Source organism: Nothobranchius furzeri, chromosome 12, assembly GCF_043380555.1.
Source record: "Nothobranchius furzeri strain GRZ-AD chromosome 12, NfurGRZ-RIMD1, whole genome shotgun sequence".
Classification (NCBI taxonomy): Eukaryota; Metazoa; Chordata; class Actinopteri; order Cyprinodontiformes; family Nothobranchiidae; genus Nothobranchius; species Nothobranchius furzeri.
Genome location: NC_091752.1, coordinates 37,709,983 through 37,725,312, shown reverse-complemented (window position 1 = coordinate 37,725,312; position 15,330 = coordinate 37,709,983). Strand labels below are relative to the sequence as shown.

The window sequence follows — 15,330 nt, the reverse complement described above, 5'->3', positions numbered from 1 at the left end:
TAAATCAGTGGTGTTTATGTTTCAGAGGCCGTGCTGATGTGATCAGAGAGCAGGCTCCTGTGATTGCTGTGTGCTGGTGTAAACTCTGCTCTGTTGGGTCATGTTTCAGCCCTGAAGGGCCGACTGGCAGCTCTGAGTCGGAGCACGTAAACACTCACATGTCAAAGCGCAAAATGAAGTAGCGCACAATCTCAAGTGCTAAGTTTTACTTGCAAAAAAAAGTCTTTAGATGCGCCGATAGAATGATAGTTAAACACGTTGTTGGGTTGCAGTAATGAAAAGGTGGACTTGTGTTTTATCAACTGCATAAATTTTGAAAAGTAACAAAAATGTCAAAGTTTTATGTTTGGTTTCTGCTCGTTATTAATATGCTTGTTTTTTTACTAATAAAATGTCGTGTCTGATGAAACTTTTAAGATGAAACTACGTTAAAAGGAAATGGAAAAGAACAGTCAAAAAACAAACAATTCAACAGAAAAACAAAATTGGGACCCATTCTTCTAATTATTGACACAACTCTAGTTTCAGTTTTTGTGTTCCAGCTTTGTTTTTCTAGTTTTTTGTCCATCGCTCAGACACTTCCCACCTGACACTCAGTTTGACTTTTGTGATGAATTATTGAAGTTATCTCTCGTATCGGATAATTGTGATTAATGAGCCCGCAGCTCAGCTCCTCTTACATCAACTCAGTCTTTCATGTTGTCATTTGTAACAGCGCTGTGGCAACCCCTCAGGGTAAGGTGTGCTGTCGGGTTCAAATGCAGTTTGTCTTAAAATACAAATAAAGAAATTCATAAGCTGCACATTTTCAAAAATGTGTTTGACCGGTTATTAAAGCCATTAAACGGTTAATACTAAATTAACCATAAACACACACATCCATCCATTCATCCATTCATTTTCTTGACCCGCTTAACCACACATGGTCCGCGGGGGCCTGGTGCCTATCTCCAGCAGTCTTAGGGCAGGCGGGGTACACCAGTCCATCGCAGGGCATATATATAGTGACACGTTGCCGGTGTGGATCACGGCGGACCATGTGTGGAGGAGCTGACCAGGAGGCAAGGATGCAGGCTCAGATAAAGTAAAAATGGTTTTAATGGCAGAGCGGGAACGACAGAACAAAACAGCGCTGACAACAAACAATGATCCAGCAAAGACTCAAACAAGACAGGAGGTATAAATACTCAGGGAAACAATTAGGAACACATGGGCAGATTAACACGGGGCAAGTGAGAACAATAAAGACTAATCAGGAGGCAGAGGAGAGTCACAGTCAGGGGGGCAGGAGCAGATTGTGACAGACCCCCCCCCCCCCTCCCCCCCCCACCTTATGGGGAGGATACCAGACGCCCACAAAACCCCCACAACTCAGGGACTCGGGACAACGGAACTCGGGGACTCGGGAACTGGAACACTGGAACTCGAAACACTGGGACTCGACAGCAGGACACTGGAACTCGACAGCAGCAGGCGCGGGACCCTGAAGAGACTGCAGCAGCACGCGTGGGACCCTGAAGAGACTGCAGCAGCGGGACTCTGAAGAGGCTGCAGCATGGAGGACCTGCAGGCGTAGGCCCCACAGGCGTGGACCAGGAAGTTGATGTGATGAAACTGAAGGAGCGACGCGAGGAAACCAGGATCGGCGGCAGGCACTTGACAATATGGTCATAGCAGGTGCACATAAGGATCCAACTGGGTCCATAGGCAGATGCTTGGGTGAAGGGAAGCAGAAATGGAGCGGGAAGACCAGCCCTACCACCCCGAAGAATGTTGGCGTGCGTAGGGGGTATTACCTCACCAAAACTCCAGGATCCACATTTTCCATGGGAAAACAGGACGGGGCGAAACAGCAGGAGAGGAGAATGATCTTGACCACCCAGAGAAACAGGTAGGATGCACCAAAACCTCCCAATGGGCTCGACCACCCCGAGAACAGGTAGGAGGCGCCGACAACCCCTCAAGACGAAATCTCCCTCCACTGAGAAGGAGAAAAAGCAAAAAAAAAAAAAAAAAAAAAAAATCCTCCAGGCAGATGTTTTGAGCTCACCACAGGTCTGGGTTGGTCGGATCATTCTGTCACGTTGCGGGTGTGGATCACGGCGGACCATGTGTGGAGGAGCTGACCAGGAGGCAAGAATGCAGGCTCGGATAAAGTAAAAATGGTTTTAATGGCAGAGCGGGAACGACAGAACAAAACAACTCTGACAACAAACAAACAATGATCCGACAAAGACTCAAACAAGACAGGAGGTATAAATACTCAGGGAAACAATCAGGAACACATGGGCAGATTAACAAGGGGCAGGTGAGAACAATAAAGACTAACCTGGAGGCAGAGGAGAGTCACAGTCAGGGAGGCAGGAGCAGATTGTGACATACAGCTGAGGATCACAATTTTCTAAATAATAGTAGAAACCCACCCTAAAGTTTTGTGGATGTTTTGCTGAAAGAGTAACAGGCAGATTAAATGGTTTTGAAAACAATAAAATGTGAAGCATTGGCCCCCTCCATGGATTTATCTGGGAGCGCCATTGGCACATTGACAGTAGAAGGACAGATGCTCTTCAACATTAGGTTAGTATTAAACCATTTTCTGTTTTTCCTGCAGATTTTCATTTAACTGATTGAAAAACAAGCTGCTCTGCTGTATCATATTTTAGCGTGCAACATGCACCTAAAAAAACTGCTGATGTGTTGTCATTTACACTGAGGTGTGTTTTTGCATATTAGTGCATTTATCTGATTTACAGCTGATGCCTAGCTAATGTTGTTGGTAGGAAATAAGTGCTCTAAGAGCGGCGTGGAATTTAGTGGCTTCAGTTTGGGTGCTTTAGCACTTATCCCTCATTTATCACATAACACAAACTGTCTCCACCTGCATTTAGTGACACAATTTACTTATGCCTCTTTGCATGCAGAGTCTATTTGTCACTGTAATCTGGACGCTGTGCGTTTATCTTCCTTCAGTCAGTTTAATGCACATGGCGGTCAGATGAGGCAGTCTGTCAACTGCTGGCTGCATTAAGGTTTTAACAAGACTTTGTAGCTCATTCTTCACAGAGATGCACAAGAGCAGCTTTGTGTTTGCACAAGTAAAAAACATCTCGTATGTGGACTGTGGACTATTTTTCACATCTCTGCTCTACTGTCGTGCAAATTTATGACACACAACACAAGTCATGCCTTGCATTCACAAAGAAGGTCCTTGTGTCGTGATCGCTGGTTTGATACCCTCAAGTGCTGAATGATTAATACATTTTCCCAACTGTAGTGTGTGCACGTGATGATAGAAAGATGTGAGTGTGCATTTGAAGCATACAGCGACCTAATCATTTAATTTTGCTCTAATTCCACAGCATCATCATGCAACTGCATCTTTTAAATCTAATCCCACAACCCGCACTGACACTGGCAGTCTGAAGGTTCTGAGTGGTCTGAATCCATGTCAGGCTGCTCCTCTGATAAATGTTGGCTCCCTCGCTTTGATTTCCTGTCTGAGACAAGAAATCATCAATGAGCAGCCTTACAGTCACATAAATCCACAGAGCTCAGACAGTGGGACTCACATTGGACAGGCCCTGTCCAGAAAGCTCCAGGAGTAGTTACAGCACAGGAGAGTCATGTGACTAGAGGTTAAAGAACAATGCTGTGGATTCATCCAGTCTTTCTTCCTTTTAAGGCAAACGTTTGAGTGAAGGAAAGAAGCTTGTTAGAATATTTTACACATAAGTAAACACACATCAATCACTCAGGTCCCTTCTAATTTAATGGTTTAATGGGAAAAAACAGACTGGTCATTCTAGAATTTCTCACTTCACTGAAGATCTTGGCCAATTAGTAGATTAAAAATATCAGTGTCCTCTCTGGAGTTAGATTTATTTGCTGTAGCCTTCATCGAGAGCCTTTTGGGGAAGGTGGGCTGGGGCTGAAGCAGCTGCCATGGGATCAAGGGAGGGGAGGAGATATGGATGGTGAGAAGAGGAGAGAGGAGGGGGTGTTCTTCTGAGCTGATGCCATGTCATGTACATCACCCATAAATCTCTGTCCTGGAGAGAGAGCAGCTAGCGTTTGCATTTCATTAGCCCCCTCTCCGGTCCACCTTTACGCCTCGTCTTCCCAACCCCGTCTCCTCTGACTGCTGTTTATTTCTGGCCCCAGCATACTCTGAAGGCCTGTGAAGTAATTATTTCATAAAGTTACACCTCTGCTGTCACAGATGCCCAGTTGGCGCTCACTTGAAAAGCCTAAGCCAGTGATTAACATTTGAAGGCGGGCAGCCAGAGAAAACCACAGCTCTCTCAATTTCTAGAAGTACTTTGTGCATAACAAGTAGAAGGAGTGTGGACTGAGGGCAGATGCTGGGTAATTTTACACACTTGTTCTTTGATGAAAGAAAACTCTTCAATCGTACATTTTATTCAAGTAACACTTTAAAACGCTTTTAAACGTGTGGCCAAGACATTCTACCAGCACACTGAAATATACAAAACATAAAGATTTCTCACATTTAGATGATAGCTGAATGAGACTTAAAGGGGACATATTATGATATCCGGGAGGGGTTTAAAGAAGAGCCCCTGCTCCTTCCGGTTAAGAGGTGGTTCTATGCTAAGATATCTGTTTGTGATGTCACAAATATTTTAAAACAACTTGCTTTAGGTGCACAATTCCTAAAACCAAATACTGACAGTCTTGTTTTGGTCCAGGAGATAATATTAGATGAGCCTTCCCACACCCGGATTCCTTCTATACCCTAGCTCTTCTAGACTAGAGTGTTAATAGAGGCAGTAGAGATCCACACGGCAGTTCAAAAAGATGCAAAAGGTGAGTTTTTGCATAATATGTCCCTTTTAAAGAGGAAGACTACACTGGAAGGTCTGGTGCATTTTTGAATTGCTGTTGCAAACTTACGTATTACTGCTTTAAAGGTGCATTATGTAGAAATGCAGTAAAAATAAGACCTTATGGTAAAATTAGGTTACTGCAACCACTTAAAACAACTCTGTAGCTTTTTGCCAGCCCTAACCAAATTACACTTGTTGATGCTGCAGTATTAGCTCACAGGAGGCACGACTACCCTACTCACTGATGGTAAACAGGAGTTACGTCCCTTCTTCCTTTATTTTGAAAGGAGAAAAACTGACAATCCCCGCAGCCAGCTGGATATGAACTATGTTTCGGTATAACCTTCCTTCCAAAATGACTAAAACATTAGACTCTTCTGGTATTTTTCTCACTGTAAAACTCTCACTAAATTCTTACAAACTTCACCTTTAAGTGGTTTTAGAATTTAAAATCTACTTTTTGTTTGGCAGTACTCAAGAAAACCCCTACACATGTGTTGATGGCATTGGAAGACCTAAAACCAACATGGCTGCCACAGCCACTCAGTTTTAGCAAGCACACACCCAGCATGGAGCCTGGCACAGATTCTTCTGCAACACACACAACCAGAAGGAATGCATGCTCACAAAACCAAAATAAAAATATGCAAAAATCTTTCTTAAGAAATGAACATAATCTCAAACACTTGACGGGTTAAGGATTGTGGAAAACTGTTTTTAAACAAAACACATTATCCACTGGAACGCTTCAGTCAAACATTCAGAAAATAATTATTGGGTGTACAATTGATTTACTCTTGGAGTAAAAACCAATAAACATGGCATTGTCTCAGTCAGTTTAGAGATGGTGAACTGAAATTTGGTGTGGTAGCTGAGAATCACACAACAACTGCAATAATGCATAATTGTCTGTAATGCTATATTCAAGACTAATGTCTTTAAAATGTTTGATTTCCTTCAGTAGAAATTTAGAGTTGTGAGTTTAAATCTCTGCAGAATCTGCTCTCCTACTGCTTCAAATTGGAACTAATTATGACAAGTACATACTGTATATTTTCCTCCGGTTTATTCTAAAGCCAACGTTTTCTTAATCATTAAGAACATTCAAAGTTGTTTTAGTTTCTTGTAGAAGATGTTTTATCATTTGGTTTCATTGATCTGAACTAGTTTTATGCAAACAAAACTCCATTACAGTTCTCCACCTGAGTCTCTGAAGAGGACACTGGTGTGGAGGACAAAGTGAGACTGGACAAAAGTGTGTCTGTGACTTTCTGATGTAAAAGGTTACACGTGCAATTCCCAAGAAAAAAATCTGCATGAATACATTGTACAATAAAATTCACACGCAAACACACAAATACCTGTCACTGACGCTTGTCAGACTGTTCTCTCAGATCATAAAATTGCAGATACACAAGGGCAGAGTCAGACCCATCACGATTTTCAGAAGTTATAAATAGAGGAAAAGCTAATAAACATTTATGGAGGGCTGTAAATCGCCTTCTGTATAAATGCTTCACAATAAGCTCTGCTATCCCCACAATGTCATCTGAATGCCCTTTAGCGGTGAGGCCATTACTCATCTGGGCCCCATGGTGTTCTCAGCCAGTGCTCCCATTGGCTGCAGAACCACAGTGATCCAATCAGAATACTCAAAGGGGATGGGTTCAGAGTGTCCTCTCGATGACATCATGACATCTAGCTATTCATTTAGCTCTGGAGTGTGAAATATAGGGAAGGCAAAATGTTACTGTCTCTTAAAAATGTCAGTGAAGCTATTTGTGTGTTTGTTCAAGAGGGATTACTGTTGTCACCACCAGGAATTAGGTTCTTTGGAGGATCTACATGTGAAACTTCAGCAATGACCCCGTCAAAGATGAAAGAAATGGTTCAAAGGGAGGAAGGTTGTCATGTTTTAGGTCTGGCTTTTTAATTATTGGATTTATAATCATGCATTTTAAAATATTATTTTAAACATTTGTACAGCAAATTGGTACCGAACTGATTCAATTGAGAAAGGTACCCATCCCTAACCCACCGGTATGTCCGACACAAGAACAAGAAGAAGCAAGTATCCTTTATTGAAATAATAGACTTAAGTACCTCTTCCTGCTCATGCCCAAAGGTGATGCTAAAGCTGTTTCAAACTAACGTCAGCGTTTAGGTTTTCTCTGTCACAGCTCTGGTGCTGAGGTCGCCCAACAAACATAGAGCACATGATTAGACAGTCACAAAACTCTTCAGGCCAATGGGAGACCTGCTGAGGTTCCAGTGGAAAATTAGACCAACCTGCAGCGCAAAATGCTTTTTCTATTGCTACAGTTGGTCTAGATTTCTATTAATGCTTCAGTTTTATTCATCCAACCCTAGCCCTAACTCAAACAAGGTTTCATTGCTTTATCAAAACATTTAAAATAAAAAAAAATGGAGAAAAACTCAAATAACCGCTGATTCAATTGATTGATAGAAACACATTTACCATATGATTGCCAATCAACCAATCGATCAAGAATTATTTACATAGCGCTTTCCACCACCCTCATTGGGGTCCCAAGGTGCTGGACAAGAAAAGTAACAAAGATAAAAGTAGCAACTCAAAAAAATAATAATAAAAGAAAAGAACATTGACATTTGTGAGAACAATAAAATGCAAATGAGAATAAATTTAGATAAAAGAAAATTTAAATTGAGTAGTTAAAAGAAAGCTAAAAACAAAAAATAAAAAAACAGAAACCAAAAGTATTAGGAGAAGGCCATCCTATAAAAATGAATCGTCAACCTGCTCTTAAAGACTGCCAGTGATGGGGACTGTTTGATTGTGAGCGGGAGCTGGTTCCAGAGAGAGAGAGTGCAAGGACTTGAAAAGCCTGATCATGTAACCATGAAAAAAGTTAATAAAAAACAAAATCAATTGCAACATTTTGTGATCTTTTACTGCTCCTCAAACATAGTATATGTTTTATTGTGTATTAATTCCACACAAAATATTGTAAATAGTTTTTTTTATTCTATGTCTTCTTGATTAGGCTGAAGCAAAGGATGATGGGATTGTTCTGTAGCTGCTGTGCCAATCCTGAGCAGTGATGGAGTGTGTTATGTTTTAAAAGCTAATTAGTGTCACCAGCAGTATCAGCAGCCATCAATCTCAGCCTCAGTAAACAACCAAAATGGACCAAATAACCAAGTTTGGCTCATGATGGTGGATATAGCCTTTGTTGCTAATGACTGTCATTAGCTGTGCAACGGCTAAATAATAGCATCTTAATTAATTTGTTTCAGATAAAGTTTGCGATAGAATTTAATTATATTAATGGGTGAAAGCCACAAGGTAAAATTCAAGAAGACTGGACGTGAACTCAGATTAGATGACATGCTTCACGGTGTGTCCATTGCCTTTAACTGCATTCACATAGGCACATGTATATGCACTAACAGAAGCTCAGAATAATTATTCGGCTTCATTTGTGTCCATGTTAAGGTGTGGTTAAAACCTTTATTAGCCAATTTTGATTATCTGGTGGAAAATATGGTATAAGTCCAGCGAAATGCAGATATTTCAAACTTTCTAACACTTTTACATTTTTACATTAGAAGCAGCTTTGAGTCAGTCTCTTTTCCCAGTGTGGATTGTTTGATATGGGAGCCCAAGTCTCCTCCCTTTCCGGTCGGCTCATGGGTCCCTGGAAAAATGAATAAGTCAATGGGGCCAAAAGAGCTATTTTCTAAACCACATTGCTTTAGGCCCTGGATCGCACATATGTTGTTCTGCAATTTAAATGAAAACTAATGATGGGTGTTTTGACCACAGCTGTCACATTCTTTGAGATTTATCAGCTTTTAAAAGTTTGTATATAGCATGACTACAAATAAGACATCAGCACGTCGTGTATATGGCATCACCACAGAATCTCCTCTTCTCTAGCATACCTGCTTCTTACCAAATGGTCATATTAACGGTAGTTTTTTCATTCTGAAAGAAGGGTTTCAAGGTCGCTGAACTTACAGCCATTTTTTTGCAGTTTTTCTCCGCGTCTGGTTCGATGACGTCACTTTTGTGACGTGCATTTGTAGTCCTGGGCTTATTTTCACACAAAACCTAAAATAAGGTTTCCCCAACTTCGAAAATGAGCATTTTCTTGGTATCAAAATGCATCTTTAAAATTCACGGACATCATATGTGAAATCCATGGCACATAAAAAGCGGAATTAGAAAATAGTGTTTTTAGCCCCATTGACTTGCATTCATTTTTTCATTCTTTAGGGGACCCATGGTATGTAAGTAGATGGGTGTGACTTAGGCTCCCTATACCCTACCCTCAGGGAGGAAGTTCAGGTCCACTCAAACCTCACACCACAAAACAGCTTCTACCCCTTTGCTGTTAGATGCCTGAACAACTAATAATCGTTTCAATCACACAGATCTGCACCAGTCGCCTAATTGACCTTTCTTCAGACATGCTCCCAAAACGGCCATTGTCCAATCACACATCATAGCAACTTTTACTGTGTGAGGAGGTCTGACAATTTCAAGAAAGATGGATAGCGTTGCATCCACAGCGTCTGTAAGTCGATACCCAAAGAGATTTTCTGGAGGAGTTGTGTTCCATTTATTCTCAAAGCTGCAAACAACTTGAGCAGTGTCTGATATGGATCAAACAGTCCGTATGGCCCCACTCCCAATTAAATGTTAATGTGGCACCGTGGATAAACGAGGGCCCGGGCGGGATTCGATCCCCAGACTCCCGGGTGAGAGTCATACGCTCTAACCAGTCAGCCAAAGGGACATCCCCTTGGCCAAGTAGCCAGGGCGCATGATCAATCGGGACATTGTGACGGGATGCGCACACTGTCACATCTTCCCCCCTTTTTCCACAAGCACGTCCTCGTGCTCCCGCGCAGGGTGCCACAAACTTCACATCCATGGACCTACTTGACAGTACTACATGGATCCTGCCAACAACGCCAAATGTGGCACCGTGGATAAACGAGGGCCCGGGCGGGATTCGATCCCCAGACTCCCGGGTGAGAGTCATACGCACTAACCAGTCAGCCAAAGGGACATCCCCTTGGCCAAGTAGCCAGGGCGCATGATCAATCGGGACATTGTGACGGGACGCTCACACTGTCACATTTATAACATCATAAAGCATATATCTGCTCAAAGGTAAGAGTAATGGCTAACGAGCTATTGTGTTGTCTATATCTAATATCTAGACGCAGGAAAACAAAATTGCCCAACATTATGTTTACCATGGAGTCATTGCCAGAATGTTAACCTACTCTCCAAGTTATGTTTAACAAGCCCTTTAGCTATAGACATTAGTTAAGATGTTAGCAAACGCTAGCTACATTAGCTGCTGCATGTTGGGTCTCTAAGCTCCACAACTTTATTTTTCATCAGTTTACAACAAAGTTGTACACAGCGCCCCAACAAGCAACAACAACTAATTTAGTTTTTATCTTTCATGTAGCATTTTATCAACGGAAAACCTACCTCTGAGTTCCCCAATCCTGAAAATGCTGTGCTAGGTCCTGACCCAGCTAAGGAGATGCTACGATAAATAGATAAATATGAATGTTGATAAGCATGTCAACATGTTACATTTATATGTTACTGTAAATAAGTAAAAAGGTGATTATGTTCATGTACAAAACGTGTGCACACCATTAGCTTGTGACCGGTAAGCATTAGCCTCTATAGTAGTTGTGTCTCCTTCATTGTGTATTTTCATGGTAAATGGTAAATGGCCTGTATTTCATATAACACCTTATAGAGTCCCGGAACCACCTAAGGCACGTATGTTTGCACCTTGCCACTGAAACACATAAAGCTGATTCTGATTAAGGTCTGACAAACCTTAATGCTAGGGTACAAAACTGAACATGTAGCCCCTATAATGGTGTCCTTTTGAACCCTTCAAAACAAGTTTTTAACAGTATGATGGTTGTAAAATACTCACTACATTCTAAATTCTACCATTTTACATACCATATCCTCTACTTTTTTTTATCCCATTCACACCAAAGCACATACTGGCCATTTTTATGTTTAAATTTGTTCTACTTGCAGTGACTCTCACTCAGTGCATTTACATGCCGATCAGAAAACCATAGTATTGCCCTAAAAAGACTCATCATTTTTTTAATTGCATGTAAACGTGTTAGTCTGACTGACAGCAGACTGATTCCAATCGAGCTGAAGCACACAGATAATGTGGTAGCAATCCGAATACATTCTGTATGCAAACGGGTCCGCTGAACTGAAATGGTTGGACACTTGCATTCCAGAAGAGACAAGACTGGAAGTGGTCTTCTAACAAGACCATCGTCACAAAGCAACATGCGTAACACTATAAAACAGGACGGTACGTTGTTGTTGTGCATTCCTGCAGTCATTGTGCATATCCTGTTTCAATTCATCTGCTACACTCCCGCCAGCCTCTGTTCACTGCTTGTGTTGCTATAAGCTAACCAGCAGAGAGCAGCCATGAAAAGGCGCATGCCACCACCTACTGCACCGGAGTGGAACCAACTTTATCTGAGAGGCCAGTTTACTAATGCACATGTAAACTAGGATTAAGACTCCCAGCTCATTACAATAAGATCAACCTGGATCAACTTAGAAGTCGGTCAGTGCGCATGTAACTGCAGTGAGTGTGAGTCATTGCAGATTAAAATTTATTTTAGAGCAGGAAATGTTATGAACACCACCTGCTGTGACTTACTATCCTCAAAGTGTTGCAGCCAACCACATAAAAATGTCCTAATTCAGCCAAACCCCTCCTTCACACCAAATGCGCAAGCACGGCAATGCGCCGTGAAGTGCTGTGGAACTAAGAGCACTTCTATTTGGCGCCCTTGATAACCTATTGTCTTGTTCACATCAGCTGCGAAGCGTCGCGTAGGCTCGTGCCATGCAGCGATCGTTTTGGCTTGTACTCTATTATTTTTGCAAGCCGTGAGTGAGCTGCGCCAATTCTGGCAAGAAGTCAAGCAAAAACAGAAGAGGCAGGCCGGTAAATTTAACAAAATAAAGAAAATTTTCTAAATAAAACACTGATTGATAAATGTGATCATTTTTGTGTGTCTTAAAGGAGCATGGGGCAGGATGAAGAAACGAAACTCATTAGCGACGCACTCGGCGCTGTGAGTAACTGCAGCCCGGCACGAGAGCGCGCACAAACTCTTCACTAGAAAATAAGTTACAGTGATGTACGGCCAGAGCGCGGCTCGAACAAGGCACCGTGTCGAGCGATGAAGTAAGTAACATTGTTACTTTAGTCTAATATTTGTAAAATTCCATGACATTAGCATTTTAATTTAGCCATGACACTCGTGATGTAAAGCAAGTGCTCCTTCCTATGAAATATTCATAAGCCAGTTTTGTGACTGGCGAGCAAGACAGTAACATGATGCTACTTTATCAGCATAAGGCTTTGTGGCTGCAGGTGATTTCTGATGTTTTTAGACAAATTACAGTTATTATTTTGCACTAAGCTTACTAACAAGCTAATGTTATTGTTTATACATCATGTACGAACATCCAATTTCAAGTCACTGACATCATTTGTGAAACCAATTTCATTACAGGACAGGCATCACAACAATGTAAATAAGAACATAAATATCAATGTTTAGTTCAAAAATGCATCAAAATAAAATCATAATATCAACAAGACCTACAGGGTAATAGTCATTTTTCCATTACTGTCATTGATTTTCAGGAATTCACATTGGAAGGAGTGATGGAAGACAGTTCAGATGGAGTGTGCCCGAGCCTGCCACAGACTTTGATGTGTCGTGGGAAAGTTTGAGACCAGGGGCTAAAGGAAAGGGGAGAGGAAAAGGTCGCTCCGAGGGTCGGGGAAGGACACGCTCAAGGGGTGAGGGCAGCAGGTTGAGGTCCAGAGCTCCTTCAAGAGGACCAGGGCGCCGGGGTAGGCAGTGAACAGCTTTCAGAGAAGAGGAACGAGACCGGCTTGCACAGCTGAGAGCTGCCAGTATAGTTGAGATGCAGGTTGGTTGTAGCCATTTGTGTAAAAAAATAAAATAAAATAATAGAGATGCCAAAAACAAAAACATCACTCACTGGAGATATGAATCTAGTCATGTAAACATATGCTCCTTAATTTCTAGACAGCTTTACAACACCTGAGCCAGGAGGAGAGAGATTATATTCTCGAGAGAGTGGTGACCCGTCTTCCAGGGGTGATGCTGGATATCCTGGAGTTTCGGCAAGACGCCAGGACACCGTCTTCCTGACTGAGGGCACCCTAACCCAAAAATCCAAACCGTTTATCTACAACTACAGTAGTTCCAAAACAGCACAATACCTCAAAATAACTTTAGCTGAAGACAGCATTTTCACCCAAAAATAAACAGTTTGTGCAATATATTTATTTTTATTTATGTACAAAAAAGTTCTGTTATTTGCATTTGTACATAGTATTTTTTCTTAATTTCTAATAAATCTGTGTGCATGAAAGAAGTCATTCCTGTCTTTTGATGCTTCACGTAGCTGGGGCCTTTATGGAGAGGAGAACAGCAGCATTAGATCATACATAGATTACATGAGAATGCAATTCTGGAAACTCTCCAGTTCTGAAGTTGACCTGTAAAAAAACAAAAGCTACAACTTTATAGATTATTAGGAATCACACTTTTGATTGCCTTTTCACCCACAATTGTCATTTCTATATGTAAATTGTCAGCTTTGATATTGACACTTTAGCTTTTTTGCGTATGAAAATGTTATTAATATACCTAAAGGTCAGATTGGTGACATCCTTCAACCAGCGTCTGTTGAACATGATTCGTTGAAGAGCCTCGTGTGGTGGAGATCATGGTACCATGAGCTCTTTATCACTGGTCGTTGCATCAAGTGGTCCATGGTCACATTTGCCATGGGTCCATTCATGCTTCCCTGTGACATGGTGAAGCACACCCACCCACATGTCCTAACAGAAAAAATAAGTTTTATTTGAAAACTTTACATGTGACAGAAGCGCTCACCAACAGAAACACGAGAGCTGGCACTATTATGAAAAGAAAGGTAATTATGTCAATGTGCATTGTTGTCTTGTTGTCCAAAAGATGTCACAATACTTACATTAAACATATCACGATGTTGTGCTTTCTGGCAAATGTACCAAAATTGGTTGACGATGTCCTTCAGCCACACAAGTAGGATGGAATTTCCCTTTAGGATCCCAGCCTGTGAACAAGGATAAAACAACAATTCCATCTTTTAGTTCTTTTTAAAACATAGAAGGGTTTTATTTACCTGCAGCATTTTGTTTGCGGCTGCAAACTTCATCAGCCTGACAAAGTTTTCATAACAGTTCTATTCTGTTATGAAAACAATAAATAAAAGTAGAATTAATATATTGTTTTAAGACTTTGGAGTTTAAAAAAAGAGTATAGATAAGACATTGCAACTCACACACTGTTGAGTAAGTTGTTTGCTTGGTCCTCATCAATTTGGACTGCATCCGTAGCTAGATCCATGGATTTGAAACTACAGACAACACAATAATATTTGTTGTACGTTAAGATAAATACTGGAACTTACCTGAAATGGTACTGATTCTAAAGAGATAAATGTGGAGCCTAATACATCTGTCATTAATTATTTCTGCAAATAACAACAATCTGCTGTGAATTGACACTTCACAACATAAATAAATATATATAATGACCTATATTTGCTTATCTATTGTGTTTTTATCTTTTTTGCACATAGTACAGCAGTAATTTCCTGCTTATATGGCAAGACTTCTCATGAACAAATTTACCTTTCTTCAAAAGGATCCAAATCTAGGTCATCAGCGCCTCAACACCAGCCATTAGAAAATCTTCCCTGTAAAGATAATGTCAGAAGTGTTTGGTGGTGTGATGTTAGTTCTGAACCAAGTGTGGATATGCAAGGTGTAATTTAATGTATGAAATATCATAGCACAAAAACGTGAATATTTGTTTTACAGAAAAGATACTAACCCCTCAGACACAGGTTCAGTTGGAGATAATGAATGCGACATTTTAGCTGCTGTTCTCTTACTGGGTGTCGAGGTTGACTGCACATTACCTCCCTGAATTGCAGTTTCAGGAGCCTGCTTCTTCCGGTAGCTGGAAAACACATTTTTAAACAAAAATGTCAACAAGTTGGTTGAGACTCTACACCTTCTGTTTACATAGATCAATAATGGCTAAGCACAACTAGTAATATGAAAATGCATGTCAGTCCTAAAAAAAATGATCATTTTCACAAACATATATTATTCTGACCTACATTCAACAGGACAAATTTAGAAAAGTAAACACAAACTTCTGCACAACTTTACTTTTAGTAAAACATGTAGTAATGGCTGACTAGTTATTTACTGCACAGCACTAACGTTAGGAAAAGATATTCCAATGGGGTTCTGTTACACAAACCCCACGAATAACATTATCTACTGAAGTAACAGTCCTGCTTAGAGGTTGG

The 15,330-nt window shown here is 41.0% G+C and overlaps 1 long non-coding RNA gene across 2 annotated transcripts; it reads right to left on the bottom strand.

Annotated features, from left to right (window-relative positions):
- Window positions 1-12,411: 12,411 nt before the first annotated feature.
- On the bottom strand, window positions 12,412-15,083 carry LOC129166849 (uncharacterized). 2 transcript variants are annotated; one of them, XR_011515605.1, is made up of 6 exons: window positions 14,844-15,083; window positions 14,642-14,706; window positions 14,290-14,364; window positions 13,957-14,061; window positions 13,611-13,882; window positions 12,412-13,372 (listed from the first exon to the last, which is right to left on the bottom strand). It is a non-coding gene; the product is annotated as an uncharacterized lncRNA (long non-coding RNA). The 2 variants fall into 2 exon arrangements; XR_011515604.1 differs by having other exon boundaries at window positions 13,611-14,061.
- Window positions 15,084-15,330: the final 247 nt, after the last annotated feature.